This window comes from Tyto alba, unplaced genomic scaffold (genome assembly GCF_018691265.1).
Source record: "Tyto alba isolate M040663 unplaced genomic scaffold, T.alba_DEE_v4.0 Super-Scaffold_19, whole genome shotgun sequence".
Classification (NCBI taxonomy): Eukaryota; Metazoa; Chordata; class Aves; order Strigiformes; family Tytonidae; genus Tyto; species Tyto alba.
The window spans coordinates 11,282,010-11,300,118 of record NW_024881281.1 but is presented as its reverse complement, the minus strand read 5'-3'; the positions used below and the strand labels follow the sequence as shown (position 1 = coordinate 11,300,118).

The window sequence follows — 18,109 nt, the reverse complement described above, 5'->3', positions numbered from 1 at the left end:
CCACCTGAGACATGCATTACAGGCTGGCAACCCAGGAACGCAGACCTGAGAGCACAAATTCTAGGGTGGTGGTAAATTTGTGTCCTTGATGAGATGCAGAGGGTCTGGTTAGACAAGTTAAACTCTTTTTCAGCTTTCATGTGATAGAAATTGTTGCCTTGTTGCTGCTGTCCGGCTCTGTCATGTTGCTGCACATCAATTCCCTTCACTCTTCCAGGGTGTGGTCTCCATTAATGTTTGCACACTGCAATTTCTGATGTTGCTCGGTTTAACAGGACAAAATTTGCCAGTTCAAACCACGTCTTGGTGAGAGGGTGAGGTGCTTATTAAGATCAGGAGGTTTTTTGCACATTCACACGTGGTCTCTTGTAATCCCATAAGACAGGGTGTAAAGCAGCTTTGCACAGCAGCAGTGGCGGTGAGATATAACGGGTTGGTTATAAGGAAGACAGGAGGAAGTGATAAGAATGAGCTGCAGAGATATTTCTTGTATAAGAATGTCTCTCTGTCTTGTTTCTTTTTTTTTTTTTCCCCTGATGAAGAGACCTTCTTGAGAAGCAACGAATAGGGCTATGCAGATCAGATTTGCAAGTAATCTTGTCCCAAACTGATCTTGACATGCAAACATTCCTCTGTGCTCTGTTATGCTCCTGCTAGGGTGATTACACCATAGCTGGTCTGATCACATCTGCCATGCTGCAAAGTCTCTGTAGTAGCCTCTGTTTCTGGGGAATACTCCCACAGGATTGCAAACCTTAAAGAAACCATTCATGCGGTTCTGAATATCTGTAACAGTCCCTGTATTTAATGTTTCAGAAATGGGGCTTGTTTTCTTTCAAAGGTAGTTGCTGCAGTGTACAGAAAGGGGACATGAATCTCCCATCTCTGTCCAAGAAAGCAATCCCAACCTGTTCTGCTGGAGAAGCGGTATCCAGGTGGAGAGGTATGGAGAAGCATTGGGAGCAAATAATGCCCTGTGTTTTTCTCATGGGTTACAAGCTGAAAAGGCTTGTGCATGGACATTAGCAGTCTATCCTCCTCCTCCTTGACTCATTGTGGGCCAAACCTCCTCAAACGCATGTCCTGCTCTGTTGTGTATCCAAGTCTGGAGTCTGTGCCAACCAGGAGAGGCTGCATTTTACAGTTGTGGAGCAGTATGGGGCTACTAAGGAAAGGTTCAATAGTAAAGGGCTGCAGTTGTGAGGGAGCCCCCATTAAACTGGAGAACCTAGATGAGCAGACTGACCCATCCCTTCCTGCTAAGAGAGCAAATCATTGAGCAGAAATGTTCCTGATCTTGCTGAAATGGCCAATGGATCCATATCATGTCCTAGCTGACAGCTGGGCATCTTCTGCTTGAGCACTCATGTGAAATCAAAGGTAAAGCACTGCCAGGGGACATCGATTAATCAGTCCCAGGTATTGGAGGAGGGTGTGTTAAACACCCCCTGTTAATGCAACAAGCCCCTGTGAGCATGTTAGAATCCATGTGGCAGGTAATTAGCTGGATCTCTAGCTGAAGAATCAGGGAAGGGATCCCTCTTCCCACATCTCTTTGTAAAGTGCTTACTCTAATTCTTGTGACACCCAGCTGGAGGGTCTCTGTATCTGTCATCACAGACCATTAAACTCCTTCAGACATATCTATAGATTTTAAGTAGTTTCTGACTGTTGGGTGACAGTGGCTGAGGGGTGATCTGACCGATCTGACTGTTTTGTTTTTTTTATTTTTTTTTTATGTTAAGGAACATTTGCTTGAGTGGAATAAGTCAAAAAATTCCTGGCAAAGGAGGGTGTGTGTATATACAGGCTCCTGTCCCAGCAGACTGGGCACAGGCAAAAACTGCCTTCTGCAGCAGCATTGTACTACCCAGATTTATAACCTGTTGGATTGTCCCTAATCTTAACAACAAATGGAGGAGTTTTCTCTCCAGCAAGAATCCCTCTGGTTTCTAAGTAACAGTAATCTTGATACTGGTTGGCAGAAATTGTCCTAGAAGAGGCAGGAAGGAGTTGAAATGCTGCTGGGAACAAACCAGGCTGAACAGTCTGCTCCAAAAAGCTGCAAGGAAAATGTTTCTTAAAAAACAAAAAAAAAAAACCCCAGATTCGGGAGAAGATGATGATCCTAGTGAAAGGACCAAAAGCAGGAATCAGTTCAGGTTGAATAAGATATGTTGTTTGACCCAATACATAATGCTTCCTTTCATTAAAAGGCCTGTAGTCTTTTCTTGTTAATTGAAATTAATTTATTAATTTAAGTTTGAAAATGTGTAAGCACTTTCAGGCTGATGACTTTTATTTTTTCAGCTGAAGCGACAAATCCAACATAAATTTGCAATGTTTCTGTTGACCTAAATATGCCTGTTTTCTTTGGGCAGGGATAAAAGTTTCAGCTGAGAAACTGTGCCTGCTTCTAATCTGGACAACACCTTCTGCCTAAGGATACTTTCATTCATAAATAAAAAGACAAATAATTGGATGGAAATGAAACCCAGGAAGCCAGTACGTGCACTGTAGGGGTTGAGTATTTCACACAAACCTACAAAAAGTGAAATCAGAAGAAGCTGAACAGTATGGTGTGGCTTAAAACCCTTTGGCCAGACAAACCTACAGGGTTCTCTTCACAGAAAGCATCAGATAGCACATGTTGAACAAAGTTAGCTGTTTTGCTCACCCTGTCGCTACGTGAGGTATATTCATGGCTTCTGTGGTGGTAGTACATCTCTGAAGTGTCTGTAAGTGGTGAACTTCTATTAGGTTACTGGAGCTAGAGATGTGTGTATTTGGAAACGCATGGGGCAGCAGAGTACGTACGAGACCTGACATCTCAAAGCCACCATTTCCAGGCTGGCTTCATCCTTCATCTTCTAAGAAGTGGTGAGAATGGTGTCTCAGTTGCCCAGTAACCAGTCTTCAAACTCAAAACAGGGGAGTTCTGAGCTTCTTTTTATTTTGCTAAAATAAAGAGTCCTTTATTGCCTGTGTATAACCAGGGATGTTGTCAATAACATCAATATTTACTTCTTGCAAAAAGACAATAGGAAAAGTTTACAACAATAATTGTCAGTGGAAGCAATTTTCTAGAAAGGGGATCTGGTCTCAGCTGTTTAAATGTTTTCTTGCTGGTGCTTGATTAATAGCTAATTAGAGAAATACGATTTTATGTAGTTTCCAAATGTGTAAAATCTGGTGTCACTCAATTCTTGAGCCTGTAATTATTTACCATGCTGGGAAAAGTCCCCTTGATGGTCCTCAGTGATGTCCAAAGAAACAGCTGGCATGAATGTGAACATGGAAAGGATAACATACTGGAGGACTGTATAATTTTCCTCTAATATATATTACAAATTTATGTAATGAGTATAGTATATTAATATATAATATTAAAATATAACTATATAAATACATCTATAAATACATATTACATATAATAATATGTTAATTTCATAAAGGAAACTAATGAACTGAAACTGGCATTTCTGTTCTCTGAACTACTTTTGTTAGAAAGCTGGAGGATTGGGGTCTCTTGTGAGAGAGGTAGAACTTTTTTTTGGAAGGTGTTCAGAATTCAATTTAGATAGCTAAATAAAAGTTGGATTATCAAAAGCATGCATCATGCTAAGCAGCATTTAATAACGTTGAGACTTTTCTGAAAGCTGCAGTTGTGAGGAATCTGACTGCAAACTAAACTTCAGAGCAATCAGCTCTGGTGCCATCGTGAGTACGTGAGGGGAAGCGCCTTTCCCAAGGGCTCTTGGTGGAAACCATGTTTTTGAGCTTCTCTCCACTGAAACAAATGGTGTTGTAAAGCTTCAGTGATGAGTAAATGTGCATTTCTGTTACCCTGTAAGACACTTCCTTGTGTTTGGAAATCTTCCATTAAGCCCCTAAAGGCACAGAATACCAAAAAAAAAAAAAAAAAAAAAGGTGAAAATCAGTTCACACAGAAGGGGAAGGGAAGGGCAGGGGGACTATTATTCTGTAGAAAATCAAAATGCACCAACCTTCTACAAATTCAGAGTAGATAAACTGTTTACCAGTGACTACCTGGTTTAGGAGGGTGATGGTATAATCACCAAAACCATTTTGAAATACCTTTCTAAATAAAAAAGCATTTTGTGCAGTTGCAGTAATTAATGGTTGCTCTCTTGCAATAGCCTGCAGAAAACTAACTCATGCGTTTGACAGCAAACATGAATATGCTTGTAAAACTGAAGGGAATCATTAGGCTTGTGTGAGCTTGATCACTTAAAAACAAACCAAGAAGCTGAAGGTGGAAGCATGTTACAACTTAGGGGCTTGATTGAAGTCAAGGGGAGTATGTCAGTATTAAATCCTATGGAAAGACAGAAGGCCCAGCTCATTTGCAACCTCATCAGCTGTGGCACGAGGGTTAATGTACAGGGGAGAGTGGCACACCTGAGGCCCCAAAAAAACAAAGCAACACGTACATTTTGGAAGAGAAGGGTGAATGTAACGCCGTTATGTACGTGGCTGCTTTGGAAAACTGGACCTCGCTGTAGGCAGATGTGAGAAGACTGATGTTTTGAGGTGGTTGTGCATACTTCTAACTGTTTCCTTTTTGCCTCTGACTTGCATGAGGGCAACTTCTGTCACATCCATGGAGTTCCTGTAGGAGGAAATGTGATGTATTTCTGAGGGTAAAGAAAGGGAGAATTGTGACGAATTGTGCAAATACTAAATGTTTCAACAAAACAAACAAAAATGTGATTCAGTTTGCTTCTTACTTTGCATGTGCTTACCCTGATTATTCCATCCAGTGAATTTGGAAGCAGGAATTTTCAGAAGCATTCATTGGAAAAGCTTATAAGGAAATATGGAAAAACTTGCATGGAGAGTGAATTTCAAAAATCTGTGCTGTGTTGCTGCAGCTGATTCTCTTTTATATATCTGAGCAAGGGACAGAGGCACCTCATATGGCCACTCAGAGTTTCTTCATGGGCAATTTGAATATTTTAGAATTGGTGCGTACATTGAGAAGTTGCAAATATCAAGCATCAGTTTAAAAATTATTCTGAACTGTGGAAAAAAACATAAAATGAAAAAAGGGGGAAAAGATCTACTTATTTGCTCTAAGTCTGTTCACACAGGTGTAAGATGACATAGCGACTTGTTGAAGATGAGTTTCATAAAGTCTGCTGAGAACTATAATTCATGCTATAGAAATTAAATGGCTAATCTCTGCACATTCCTCATTTTCATTGTAGAGTTCAAAACTCAGAATTCTTACAGCTTAAATATGTACAAGTATCTAAAACTTATTGATTTCTGGTAAATGTCAAGTTTTCTATTTCAATGGATTAGAGTTTCACTCCAGTTCTGAAGGAGCAAGGAAGTTTTCTCTTGCTTACGAGAGGTTAATCGGGAAGACCTCCGCTGTCTGTCCAATCTACACATTTGGATAGAGAAGAGACTGCATGATCTGTAAATGAACACTTCTCTTCATAGCAGGGCTTAACAAAAGCTGTTTGGAACAGGAGTCATCTTCATTGTAGTTATGCTCTCTAATGCTATTTCTAGTTGCCTCTTGGACCATGTAGGGTTGCTTAGTCCCTGGCATCACCTCAATTATGAGTTTGACAATTTCCTGATAGATTGTTTATCAAAGAAAATATTATGTCAATAATGTCTAAAAGCTGTAGCAATATTGCTCCCAGCCCAGAGATGTAAATACTGTGTTATCTCATGGCACAGCCTTAAATGACGCCACACATCTTGAAATAACATGTCCAAATGTGTCAGAGGAAGAGATTGTTAAAGCGTTTGCCTTATATTACCTGCCTGCTAGCAAATGGGTGGTGAGAGACCTAGAGTTTAATTTTTTTCTTTTTTTTTTTTTTTTTTTAATGTCTATTAGGCAGATCATGCAACTATCTAAACAAAGTTCTGGAAAACCTGTTTGCTAGCTTACTCACAGCTCCAAATGGCTTTGAGTTGCAATAGTGTGGTGCCTAACCCTTCGGGGGAAAAGAAAAACATAGCAAACCCAACCCAGTGCACCTTCTAGAACAACATCTTCCGAATTCATGAAGATTGGGGGGGGAGGGAGGGGAAAAATGGCCTGTGTGTGAAACCACGAATTATATTATGTCTGCCAAACCCCTTTGAGAATTGGACCAACTGTCGGTTCAAATGATTTGTGCTTATCCAAACTTTACTCATCAAAGGTTTTTATGAGTTCACTTTGGCAATGGCTGTGTTTTTCCATGTGGTGAAATCATACACCTGGAAAACATGCAGCCAAAATGGTGTAGAGCTTGAATAACTCTCCTTGTTCTCCAAATGCTCTTGAGTTTTAAGCATCATGGTAGTTAAAGTGTTTGTGGTGCTATAAAATTTGTACAACTTTACTGTAAACCTGACTCTTGCATAACCCTCTTGGCCAGATGATTGGCAGCTCGGTTGTGATCTTGTAGCACAAAAAGGAACAAATATTGGCCTTAAGTTTTTACCGTACAGAGGGAAGAAAGCTGAAAATCTTTACCTTTGTACAAGCTGGACATGGTGGCACAGAAAACATCCTGTGAAGCAGCAGCCTATGAATAATCCTATTTTATGGTTTGCTTTACAAACAGCGTACAGATCTCTATCCAAAATGAGCCAGTTCTGGGATGGACAACAGCAATCAAGAAGATGACTGTACGTCACAGAAGTGATGGGGAGAGGCTGCCAGAAGAGGCTGGTGGGCAATTCAAGAGAAAAGGGGTATGTCTACAGCAGTACTTGATGTTGACCTTGAAGTTACCTAAGCCCAGTCCCTGTGTTGTTTCTGGAAGCCTGCAGCAGAGCCTGTTATATTGCCCTCTTAGTTTGCAAGTTGGGCCCTCCTAGGACTTGTTTTGAGGCCAGCTTGTCTTTCGCCGTGGGTGGTAGAGAGAAGTAGAGCTGGGGAGGAGCAGTGAGAAGTGGAAATGGTGGGCTTGTTGTGGGTGGCTTCTGTGCCCTGAGCCCGTGCTGGCTCCAGACATGGTTCAGGAGGGCACAGGGTTGGAGGACTGGCAGCGGTGGGAAGATCTCTGATCTGTAATTGATCAAAGGTCCCAGGATCATGGTGGGACCACTGGTAAATTGTGGCTTTGGCAACCTCGAGGTTAATCCCATTGGTGTTCTGGGTATTGGGTGCATCTTTGAGCACGGCTGAAAAAGGTGCAATTTTTTCTGTTTAACTGAAGATCATCCTTCCCCTGAATAGTGTATTGTTTTATTTTCTAACTGCAGTTAAGCTGGAGTTGCCTAGGAAAAAGGGCACAGCACAATTTTAAAAATGATATCATGAAACAAAATATACAAAAAACTAGTGTAACAAAACTGGAGAAGCTGTAAAGAATTTAGGTCACAGTGGACATCAGTTTCTTGACTGCAGTGCCTAGTCACTTGTCTTTCTGTTTACACAACAAAATAGCCTGAAGAGAGTTAATATGTTTAGAAAATGGCACTTACATGTATTTCTAATGGGAGAGGAAACTCAACAAATTGATGTGACTCAACAAATTGAGTATACAGAACAGATCACAGCTCTGATTAGGCCATTTGCAGATTGGTTTGAAGAGCGCTGGCCTCTGGCCAGTGAGCTGCTTCTTACTTGCAAGGAACATAGACAAACGGTGAGGACGCTGAGCTAACACTACACTATGCTTTGACTCTAGCAAGGATGATCTCGTACTTAGAGCGTATGCTCACGGCTGGCTGCTTAGCATAATGGAGCAGTCCTGCACCACACACGTCTGTGGCCACGCTACAGAGGCTTCACCACAACACAACTGCAGACCTCTTCCACTAAGGCCTCATAAATGGCAAGGATTAAAAATAATATGGGTAACATAAAATGGAATTTAAAAGAATACGGATGGCTTAATGTGAAAGTCATGAATAATGCTGCATAAAATGCCTGACCTATTAGTTCACTTATAACCGGTGTACCTGTGCACAAATCTGTATACTGGTTTTGCGTACTGTACTATAAATGGTCTTTGTTCTTGACTTTATATAATAACACCCCACCTAATATCTAGACACCCTTGTGTATATTTTGCGCATACATCTAATTTAGCTGTTAAATATTGCTCCAAAACCCACACGTACACTGAAAGAACCATATATTGTCGAACTGGTTTGAAATCTATAAAGAAACAGTGCTTGGGAAGGGAAGGGTTGAAAGCTGAAGAATTAAAGAGCATTCCTTTTAATTTAGTGGCCTTGTAATATGCTACTGAGTAGGAGGAGAAAAGAATGAGTCTGGTGGCTGGATTGGATCTGTGTTTCCTGTGTTGACACGGGATGGGTGGAGCAGGATGGTAATGGTGTCCCCAGCCCTGGAAGGAAGAAACAACCATTTGCTCTTGATGTGGAGCGACTCTTGGGGTTTAACTCTGGGACAAAGTTGTTAGATTCACTACCCAAGCTGGTTTTCTCCCTTTCAAATAAATGTTACTGCTCCTTCCCCTTAAGTTTTAATCTCGTACTTCTGAGGAAACCACTTCTTGGAGGGTCTCAGTGCTGCAAGGCATGGACCCCTCCTGGGTCTGTTATGTCCTGAAGCTGTGGTGAGGCTGTGAGTGCCTGGGATCCTGGGGGAAAGACAGGGAGAAGGAGGAAGCAGCTGTGAATTACCAAGGAATCTTAACAAAGCCAAAACACTTGGGTTGTCAGAAACCCGAGCAATGTTCATGAATTTCAGTGTTGCACTGATGTGTTTTTATCATTATGATTCTTTTCTGTTGATGTCTGCTATTGTACGAGGGCAAGAATCTGCAATAAACCAAAGGCTCAACCCCAAGGAGCCTGTAAACAAAGCTAAACACTTAACACATGAGCCTGCCCTGAAAGAGAAGGCAAGGGGAAGATGTTTTTTATTTTGTGATGAGTTGCTAACTGGGAGTCAGTTTGCCATCTGCTTGTGGGAAAGCCCTAGGAGGAGGCTTTGTCGTACAGCCCATGGAGTTCCCCACTGCTCCCCCTCCAAACCATTCTTCAGCATGGAAAGCTGCTCCTGCTGTGAAATCACTACATGTTGGAAGCCTGCCACACTCGTACTGGGGAAGTCGGAGGCAAGATGCTTACTCTGTGCACCCCATGTCCCTCTCTGCACAGCAGGGACAGCCAGTCCTTCCCTACCACAGAGGGGTTTTGCAGGGGCAATACTCATTATTATTTCCTTGGTGTTTGGGATGCTGGAGTGGTGGGAGAACAAGACCAAATCTCAATCAATGGGTAAAGTGGGTTTGGGGAGTTCTTCCCCAGTGAAAAGAGGTTCTTCTGCATGCTGTGGAGATGTTCAAAATTCTAAACTCAGCGGTTATGTGTGGTTGTGACCACCTGTAGGTAGGTTTAGCTATTGGTTGTAGTTGTGCCCCGTTCCTTTCCTCTGCATCCCTTCCATTCAGCTGGTTCCCCGAAGAGGTTTTCCCAGAGGCTGCAGAAAAGTTGCTCTGTGGCTTCAGTTCTCAGGTGCCCATTACAGATATGTTAAATACATAAATTAAAAACATCCTCCCTACTTCTGTTCTCCCCCACACTGTCTGGAGCACCCATCACATGACCTTCTGCTTGGTAGAGCTGATGATGCAAGGGTAGAGATTACTTCTGCTTGCAAGAATTGCATGGCAGTTCCAGCCATGTATTATTATAATTTTGTGCCGGTTGGCGCCAACTAGGTAATCTCTGTGATAGCCTTAGGAGCAGCTTTGCCATGAGATCTTAGAAATGATATGTTGTCTCCCTGTGAAAGTGCTGAATTAAACAAGTATTTGCAAATTTTCCTGACAGTGAAATTCCATTCCCTGAACAAAACCAGGGAATTTTCTTGAATCTGTGGAAATTAGATACATAGAGGAATTCTGTGGTTAAACAGTGACTCTGCCCTTTTAAAATACCCTGCCCTTTGTTACTCTTGTTTCTTTGGGAGTGAGAATTGTTCTAAAAATTCTGGCATTATGGTTCAATATGTTCTGTATCACAGAAGGTGGAGAATCTGTAAATCTTTTATTATCAACCCAGGAATTTTGCTCTGTACCTTTCCAAAGGTGAACACTTGCCTTTGTTTTAGCAAATGAAGGAGATTAAGTTTATTAAGCCTGCCCTGTTGTTGACTTCATCATTTTGATGTCCTTCAGATTATCAAATTTGCTTTGTATTAACATATCATTTCTACCTGTATTGATAGACAATTCTATATGCAACTGAACTATATCACATGATACCGAGTGATTCATCCTTTGTTCCTTGTGAATCTAAAAACTGGGTCTCCTGCCTTCCCAGACTGTCTCTAATTTAGAGACTACAAGCTTAAGGCATCAAAATCTGCTGTGCTCTATCTGTGGTTTGTTACAGGGAAATTGATTCTTCACCCAGTTATGCCAGTGAGGGGAAGAGAGCCTCTCTCAAACCCATAGCTACAGTGGGGAGGTGCAAAGGCTGAATCCTCCTGTACCTTTGGCTCTTCTGAGGATAGTGGGTATGTTCTTCCATTTAATGTATATTTAGAGCAGTGCTGCTTTAAGATCAAAAGAATTACTCTGGATTTATACCAGGGTAGCTAAACATGGAATCATACATAATTCCCAAGCACATTTGTCTTGCAAGAACCACACCTGATCTGCCTCCCAGCTCTTATTTACATAAGACATCCTCACCGTGTTGAGAACATCTGGGGTGGGGTTGCTTGCTGCCAGGGTGGGCAGCCGTCATCACCGCGCAAGCCTGACTACTACCTCCTCTGTAATCATAGATCCTGACCGCTTGCAACCCTTCCTCAGACAGCAGGAACATCTCTGGCTGTTGGGTTTGTGCATTTCTGTGGTCTTAACACTAACCTATTTTATCCCTGAACACAATGGGATGAAATCCTACAGAAGACAGACATATCTCAAATGTTTCCAGGATGCGTACATCAGTGATGCATGTGCAGTTTCTAGTACAGAGAGGATTAGAATAAATGCATTCTTTGTAGATGCTGTTTTAATCTTTCAAGCTAAACTTAGATCTCGGACACCTGTCTCTGCAGCAGTCTGCCTCTTGAGCTCATGAATTTTGTGCACAGCTGTCAGTGCTGTATGTGGGGTTCTCTCTTTTCAGCTGGCTCTATTCCCAGTTGGCTGAAAAGTAGGAGCCTGTCTTAGAAAGAGAATTTCCACTCCTGCATACTTTGATGGAAACAAGAAGATATAAAACAAGATTTAATGACCCATTTTTTTTTTTGAACCATTTATTAGCTGTTCTGTACATACTCAGTCTCTGGGGAACTAAGTTACATATTATGATAAGTATAGAGTGCCTGTTCCCTATGGACTTTGTTTCATGATTTATGTGGATAAAATAAAGCATATAAACCAAATAAATTACCTTGGATAGCTTACTTTGAAATAGGACTCCGGGAAGTGCCACGAGGTGGCCAGATGAAATGCTGACCTGAATTGGTGGTGCTAAAATGAGTATACCAGCTCCTGCCCCTGCCAAGCCCTTTCTTTGTCTCCGAGATAGAAGATTACAAAAGGAAGAAACAAAGGTTTTCACAAAAAACATCCACCTATGTTGTCTCCATTCCTTTGGGATTGATTAGATGGGGGGGATGTGTCACAAACTGAATGGCTTCACCACGAGCTTAATGACGAGTGGTGTCTGCAGAGTTCTGCAGTGTGGTCGGCTTTTTTCTCTGAGAAATGGCCATCCAAGACTTTGGACTCCACCATGCTCTGCACACCCTCTTGGGATGGAAAGCAAAAGCAAAGCGCCTCAAAATGAAGGGTCGCCCGCTAGGATGTGCAGTCTGTGGGCCTTGCTCTTGTCTGGCTTGGGTATCCTCAGGCTTCTAGTCTTGGTCAGTTTAGGTGTAGTTGTTCAGCTCCAGACAAACAGCCAATTCAACCTTCTCAAAAATGGTAGCGATTGGATCAGAGGTAAATTCTGACTCTGAATTGTCTGCAAAAGGTTTAAGAAGCCTGGTGCTCTATGAGGAAAGTGTAAAACTGAGGTCTTGTCCTTTGTGAGCAGCAACAGGGATGTATTTCCAGGGGAAGGCATGTTCTTTTGCCTAGGTCAGGGGAGAGGGTGCATGCAGAGATCAGGTTGGCAGAGGTGCAGTAATTGAGATTTTTACCAAATCATCCCATGAGCAGTAACAAAGAGGTGAAAAGAGAGCCCAAAAGTTCCAGTGCCACTTTCTGCGCATCACAAGTTCAGTTTAGAGGAGGTGGCAAAACTGGAAGGGTTGGCAGTTTTAAGTGTGCCTGGCTGTCTCTGCAAATGTAGGTTGCCATGCTGTGCCCCTGAGAAGAGCTAGCTGTTTTTACTTCTTGTTTTTGCAAGTTTTCTGTGATAACACTATGGGCAAAGTACCTCTCCTATGTTCAGGAAGCAAAAACCATAGCCTCCCTTGGGTGAACGTGAGCCGCTCTGGATTTTGTAAAAGGTGCTGCTGCAGCCACCAGTCGGGTACTGTGGGGGGAAGGAGCCTGCTGGAGCTTTGTATCCTCTCTAGAAAAAAGAAGAAGCAACTGAAGGAATTTGGCTCGTGTTAGACGATACACCTACACTACCAGATAATGATTTGATCAATCGGCAAGCTTGTCAGATCGGACCCCAGATAGGGTGGCGGCTTGCCAGGTGCTGGATCAGAGAGACTTTGTTTGATGTTATCAGAGTACAATTAGGTTACATGCATTGCTTCATGGTGCAGGCCAAGTGCGGGCGACCGGGAGGTGCAAGCTCCTGCCATCGGGGGCCCTGGGCGTGCCTGGCCCCTCTGGTCACCGCTGTGGTGGCCGCGGGGGGGTCTGGCAGGCAGTGGGAGGGCACCCCGCAGCCCCTGCCCGGGTTTTGGTTCCCCTCAAACTCCTGTCAGCCAGCAGATGAGAGAACAAGTAGATTCAGTTTCGGGAGACCTCGGGGCTTAGTAAAAAAGAAAGCTCAAAGGAATTACTCTGTAGAAGAGTAAAATACCAGGTGTAACATGCAGCTAATTATGCCACTGGTTTACAGGAGGGATTTTAAATGTTTCTTTCTGAAAAGCCTGAAAGGAAAAAAAAATCAAAGGGGAAAGATTGAAAAACAAGTATGAGAAGATATAAAACAAGATTTATATCTAAATAATTTCCTCTAATTGCTGTTAGAAGACATTAATTTTCCTTTTGATGCTCCACTTTACCTTAGGCTTTGCTGTACCTGCCAGGATGGCAGGGAGTCAAAGAGGATTAGCTCAGCAGCTCTCTGCCTTAGTAGCCTCTGTAAAAGATTTAGCAATGGGAAGAATATATAGGTTTAAAAAAAAAAAAAAATCCTAATTTAAACAGGCCAACTTCAACCTTCGTTTATCCTGTGCAATCATGATGACTTCACCAGCATCCCATGGGTACAAATGAGGTAGAATCTGGGTTCAGAGTGCCAGGTATATGTGTGTGTTGTTTTTTAAAGATACAGAAGTACCTGAAGTATCTGTGGCTGTATAGGTGTCAGCAGTGGTTTCAAAACCATTTGAAGGGGAAAACATTTTGTCCATACAGCCAGCCAGCCTAAAGCCCATGCATTAATTAAGGTTTGCCTAAATCTTGGTCTGGAAAGGACTTAATGCTCAGGAGTGAGTTATCCCTTTGCCATGGGGGGATTTTACCTGGGGAGAATCTAGACAGAAGCCATATGATAATATTTAATTTGCCTGGATTTTTATAATCTTCCTTTCTGGTTTGCACATGTGTGGGACAACTCTGTGTCTGTGGCAGCATTTGGGCCATGAATCCACTGTTGTCCATCTTTCTGTCTCCTCCATCTGAAGATTGTGCAATTTTCTTGGCTGAGACTGGGAGTGCAGAGACTGCAACTCACCTGAGTTTACTTGCCGAGACTAAATCTGGTAGTGATGCCAGCTGGATAGGTCAAACACTTTTTGTTTCACCTTTTTCTTTGTCAGAATTTTTAAGTTTAAGGGTACTTCTTGATCTCTGATTGCACCTGAAATCCTGAATTGCTTTTGGTGGTTGTGGCAGCCACTTCCCAGCTTGACTCAGAGGTACAGATACCCATTCAGTTCGACAGGAGTGGGAAAGTCCACATTCCTCAGGCTGCACTGAATATCTCAGCCTGGAAGTGTTGTTTATCAAAACTTCTCTTAGATGAACCTTGCGGTAATTCTCCATTAATTTATTTCCTCCAGTTATTACAATGAGTTCTGCTCAGGGGTATCCTAGAAAACCACTTGGAAGCATCAGTGGAGAAAAATGAAGTGCGGTTGGCTGGAAGGAGCAGCCTATGCCACATCACAAGACTTGATCTCTTATTTTCCCACTGCTTTAATCTATTCTGTTCTCTGTGTAGGGCTTAAACAAAAGTAACCTAAGAAGATACTGTCTCTTTGTTTTTGTCCCGCATATCATTTTGTACTAGGCAGTGATTCTTAAACACAGCTCATAGCTCAACAATCATGTAGACAGGCCTTTTGGGTGAACAATAAAACAGATGCAGATATAATGAGAATCAAAAGCTGCTTTTAAATTGCAGGTTGAAGTTATGAATAAATCCCCCTCCTTCAGATGGAAATATAAAAATGTATGGTGTGTATTAACTGTCCAGTTCACTAAGGTCATGGTTTTCATGAGAGTCATTCTCATTTAAGCGCTGTAATAAATACCCAGGCTGTCCAAAGAAGTTAGTGTATTGAAGACATACGCTGGTTGCTGAGCTCTTCTAAAAATCTGGTCCCACTAAATCAAGAGCAGACAGTCTCTCTTATTCATCTCCTTGTCTGGTGGTGGTTAAACAAATGCTTTTGAGTCTGAGGAACATTAAAATTCTGCAGCTTCCATAAGTGACTTTGATTTCAAGATGAACAACGAGATGTTACAATCAAAACCAAAACCGCTGCAGAATGTAGCACTGAAGGAAGCTGTGCTAATTTCTTCAGAAACAAATGTAGAAGTTAGTAACATGAAACAGCTGACCACGAGCCAGATGCTTCAAAGCGATAACAAGTAGTTCAGGAAGCCCCCAATAGCTTTGGCTTTCCAGAGAACTTTAAGATCCATATGTATACCTTTAGGGGTAAAACTACTTTGCTAAATGCAATAGTGCTCCAGATACAAAAATATGAATAGGCAATGCTTGCAAACACCAGTGAGCGTTTCTTCAGTGGTGAGACAAGTAACTTTATCCTTTTGAATACCAGGTTAGGTATTCAAATTATTTTGCACAAGTAGTGGCTGTGGAGTAGAATCGATAATAACCAAAAGACTTTCACCTGCTTTAATATGTTTAGTGAAGTCTCATTGCCATCATGTTTATAAGAAGCTCGCAAACCCATACCAATATTAGGAGTAGATTGCAAAATAACTACTCAAGACACCATGTGTTATTTTTGATTCTTCATTCCCACTTGAGAAAACTATTCAGTGCCCCCAAATGTGATTGTGTCCTCTATTAAATCCATTGCATCTTGCCTGTGTTCTGACCCGCTACACCCTCTTTGGTCACAATTTGACAAAATTTAGCACACTTTGTTTTGTATGACATACTGAGTAACGGTGCAGACTGAACTAAGTAAGAATGGTTTGAATCTTAAGCAATACAAGAGTTACTGTGACTTTCTAGTATCAGACGTGTTCTTAAAAGGACGTCCTGTTCTGCTGTCAGGCTTTTCATTTTCAAAACAATAGATGAGTGCTGGGGAGTTGAGGGAAAGAAAACTAGTCTCCTACAGGAGATAAGATCTGATATAGAGGCCTCAGAGAGAAAAATATTGCTAAATTTATGGTTGCTGGAGTGGCTGCTCTGTATCTTATTTATCATTTTTTACATTCATCTGAATGTATATTTATGGCTTCTCAAACAATTTTGTGTGACTAAAAAAGTTCCTTCCAGTGGATTCAAGGAATAATTTAAAGATTATAAGAAACGGACAAAATCTCATAGAGCCTCTTACCCTCTGTTGAGGGCAAATTTTTTAAGGGCAGCCAAATGAGTTAATGATCGGTCATCTTGAGGTTTCTTTGTACCGAAGGGTGATAGGTACAGATCCTTCCTGAGAGGCCTTGTCCAGCACCAGGGCCTCGCAGTGCTGGTTGCTGTACAAAACAAAAATCGTATCTATGTGCCCTTCAGCATTTGTTTTCGTTGTATGGTTGTGTCATGCCTAGGATCACGTGCAAAGCCTTAGGGAGGGCAAAGGGCAGAAATCTGCCATTTTCTAGTGCTGCTTCTGTGTTATGTCCAGCAGGATGAGGCACGAACAGTGCTGATGGGGCCACCGGTCATTGCCTTTACTGACATCATGTGTGTGATCCCTCGGCTGCGGGAGGGAGGGATGCTGGAGTAGGAGCACTGGAAGGAAGAACTCACATTCCAGCAGAAGGGAATTTACTAATATCATATGTTCCTTTTTATCTTTTATTTGGGGTGGGGGTTGGGGGGGTGTCTACCAATATTTCTGAAACCAAAATTCTCTGCCAGTTAGGGGACTGCAGGACTTGGTCTTGCTTTCCAGTTTAAAGCATTATAGCTATCATTTACACTTGCAAAACAACACTATAGATGAAACCCTCAATCTCTATTTCAGGATGCGGTGCTTTTCAGTCTTAATTCATCATGCAATATGAGTCTTTTTTCATGGTTTTATACCACACAAAATACTGTGGTTTCTAAATGCCTTTGGTTGTCCTCTCTTATAAATTTACCCCAGCTCCCATCAACTAGTGACTTTGACCAGAACCACGAACACTCATAACTTCTGAAAGTCAGTCCCAGGCTCTCTGAGCGACAAAAACAAATTAGGGAGTGATTTTATTTTACTGTTCTGCTTTATATATTTTTTTAATAAAAAAATATTTATTAATTTATTTAAATTTTATTTTATTTTACTTAAGTGAGGGGTTTATTTACTTGCCTGGGAGCCTGGGGCATAGCCAAAGAGAGAGCTGAAGGTGTTCACAGCCCCAGTTCATGCCAGCTGTGCTAGACAGTGCTGATGCCTTATATTAGAAAAACTTGATGATTAAAAAGAAACAGCTAGATATATCTAATTTAATAAGATACAACCCATGTGGATCATAAAAGGGAGATCATGGCTGATTAAAACTGCATGAATTGTTTTAAGTGCATTCCTCAATTTTTAGGCTAGAACAAAGGAGATGACCTGATTTATCCTGGAATATGGAGATAGATAAGAGCAACTACCTCGACTAGACTTTTCCTCTGCCAACTCAGGATTGTATATTTAAAAACTAGTCTGGACAAACACTAGCTGTGTGCCAAGCAGCAATGTTTCCATCACTTCCCTTGGAAGATTATTCCATACACTAATAGATCTTGTTGTCAAGAGGCTTTTTCTTACAGTTTAAATCATTCACCTGAAAACATTAAGGAACTGAGGCAAGAGTCTAATGGGTTGGGGTTTTTTCCCTTGTGCCTTGCTCCTCTCCAGTGTCTCTAGGCTGTAGCCATGGTCCTTGGAACTGCTGCTGAGCCAGATTATCAAGTGTTTGGGAAGATTTTGTATGAAACAAACCGCTCTGAAAAAGCAGGGGAGATACTGGTTAAAAATTGGCTTTTGAACAAAAATTAGAGGATTTCACAGTCAGGAAAATGTTCAAGATGGGGAGGTGTGGCAAGGGTCAGGTTTAGCTATACTTTTTTTTTCCCTTATACATAAAAATGGTCTTTACCCATTCTGGGCTTGAAACAAATTGCTGTTCAGGCAAAAGGAGACTGAACAGAGGTTTTTTCAGTAATACCAGCGTGGTGCTTGACTGTGGTGGTGAATTGAGCAGACCTGTCTGTGTGTCTGTCCCTGTCCCTGGTTAGTCAGCCCATACTCTGTGGGCTTTGTGGTGCAGGACCATCAGCCTTGCATGCTGTGGGTTATCTGTAAATAAATAAAAACAAAGCAGAAGCAGTTTAAATAAGCTACCTTAATGTATTGGTCTGATAACTGATTTATGGGGCTCTTTCCACTCGTGTGAATTGGCACAGCTCCACTGGCCAAATTAGGGATGTGCAGATTTACACCAGCTGAGGATGTGGCTCATTGCATTTAACATACCAGGAACTCTCGGGCCAAAAATAGCCGTAGATACCTTGAAAGGAAATGCCATGTGAAACGCTGACC

General features: G+C 41.9%; 1 long non-coding RNA gene across 1 annotated transcript in view; it reads left to right on the top strand.

Annotated features, from left to right (window-relative positions):
* LOC116964435 overlaps positions 1 to 18,109 on the top strand; it is an 83,565-nt gene that overhangs the window by 10,062 nt on the left and 55,394 nt on the right. Inside the window, exon 2 of the long non-coding RNA XR_004408749.2 lies at positions 6,600 to 6,729. This is a non-coding gene — a long non-coding RNA (uncharacterized LOC116964435). The remainder of the gene's footprint in view (positions 1 to 6,599; positions 6,730 to 18,109) is intronic.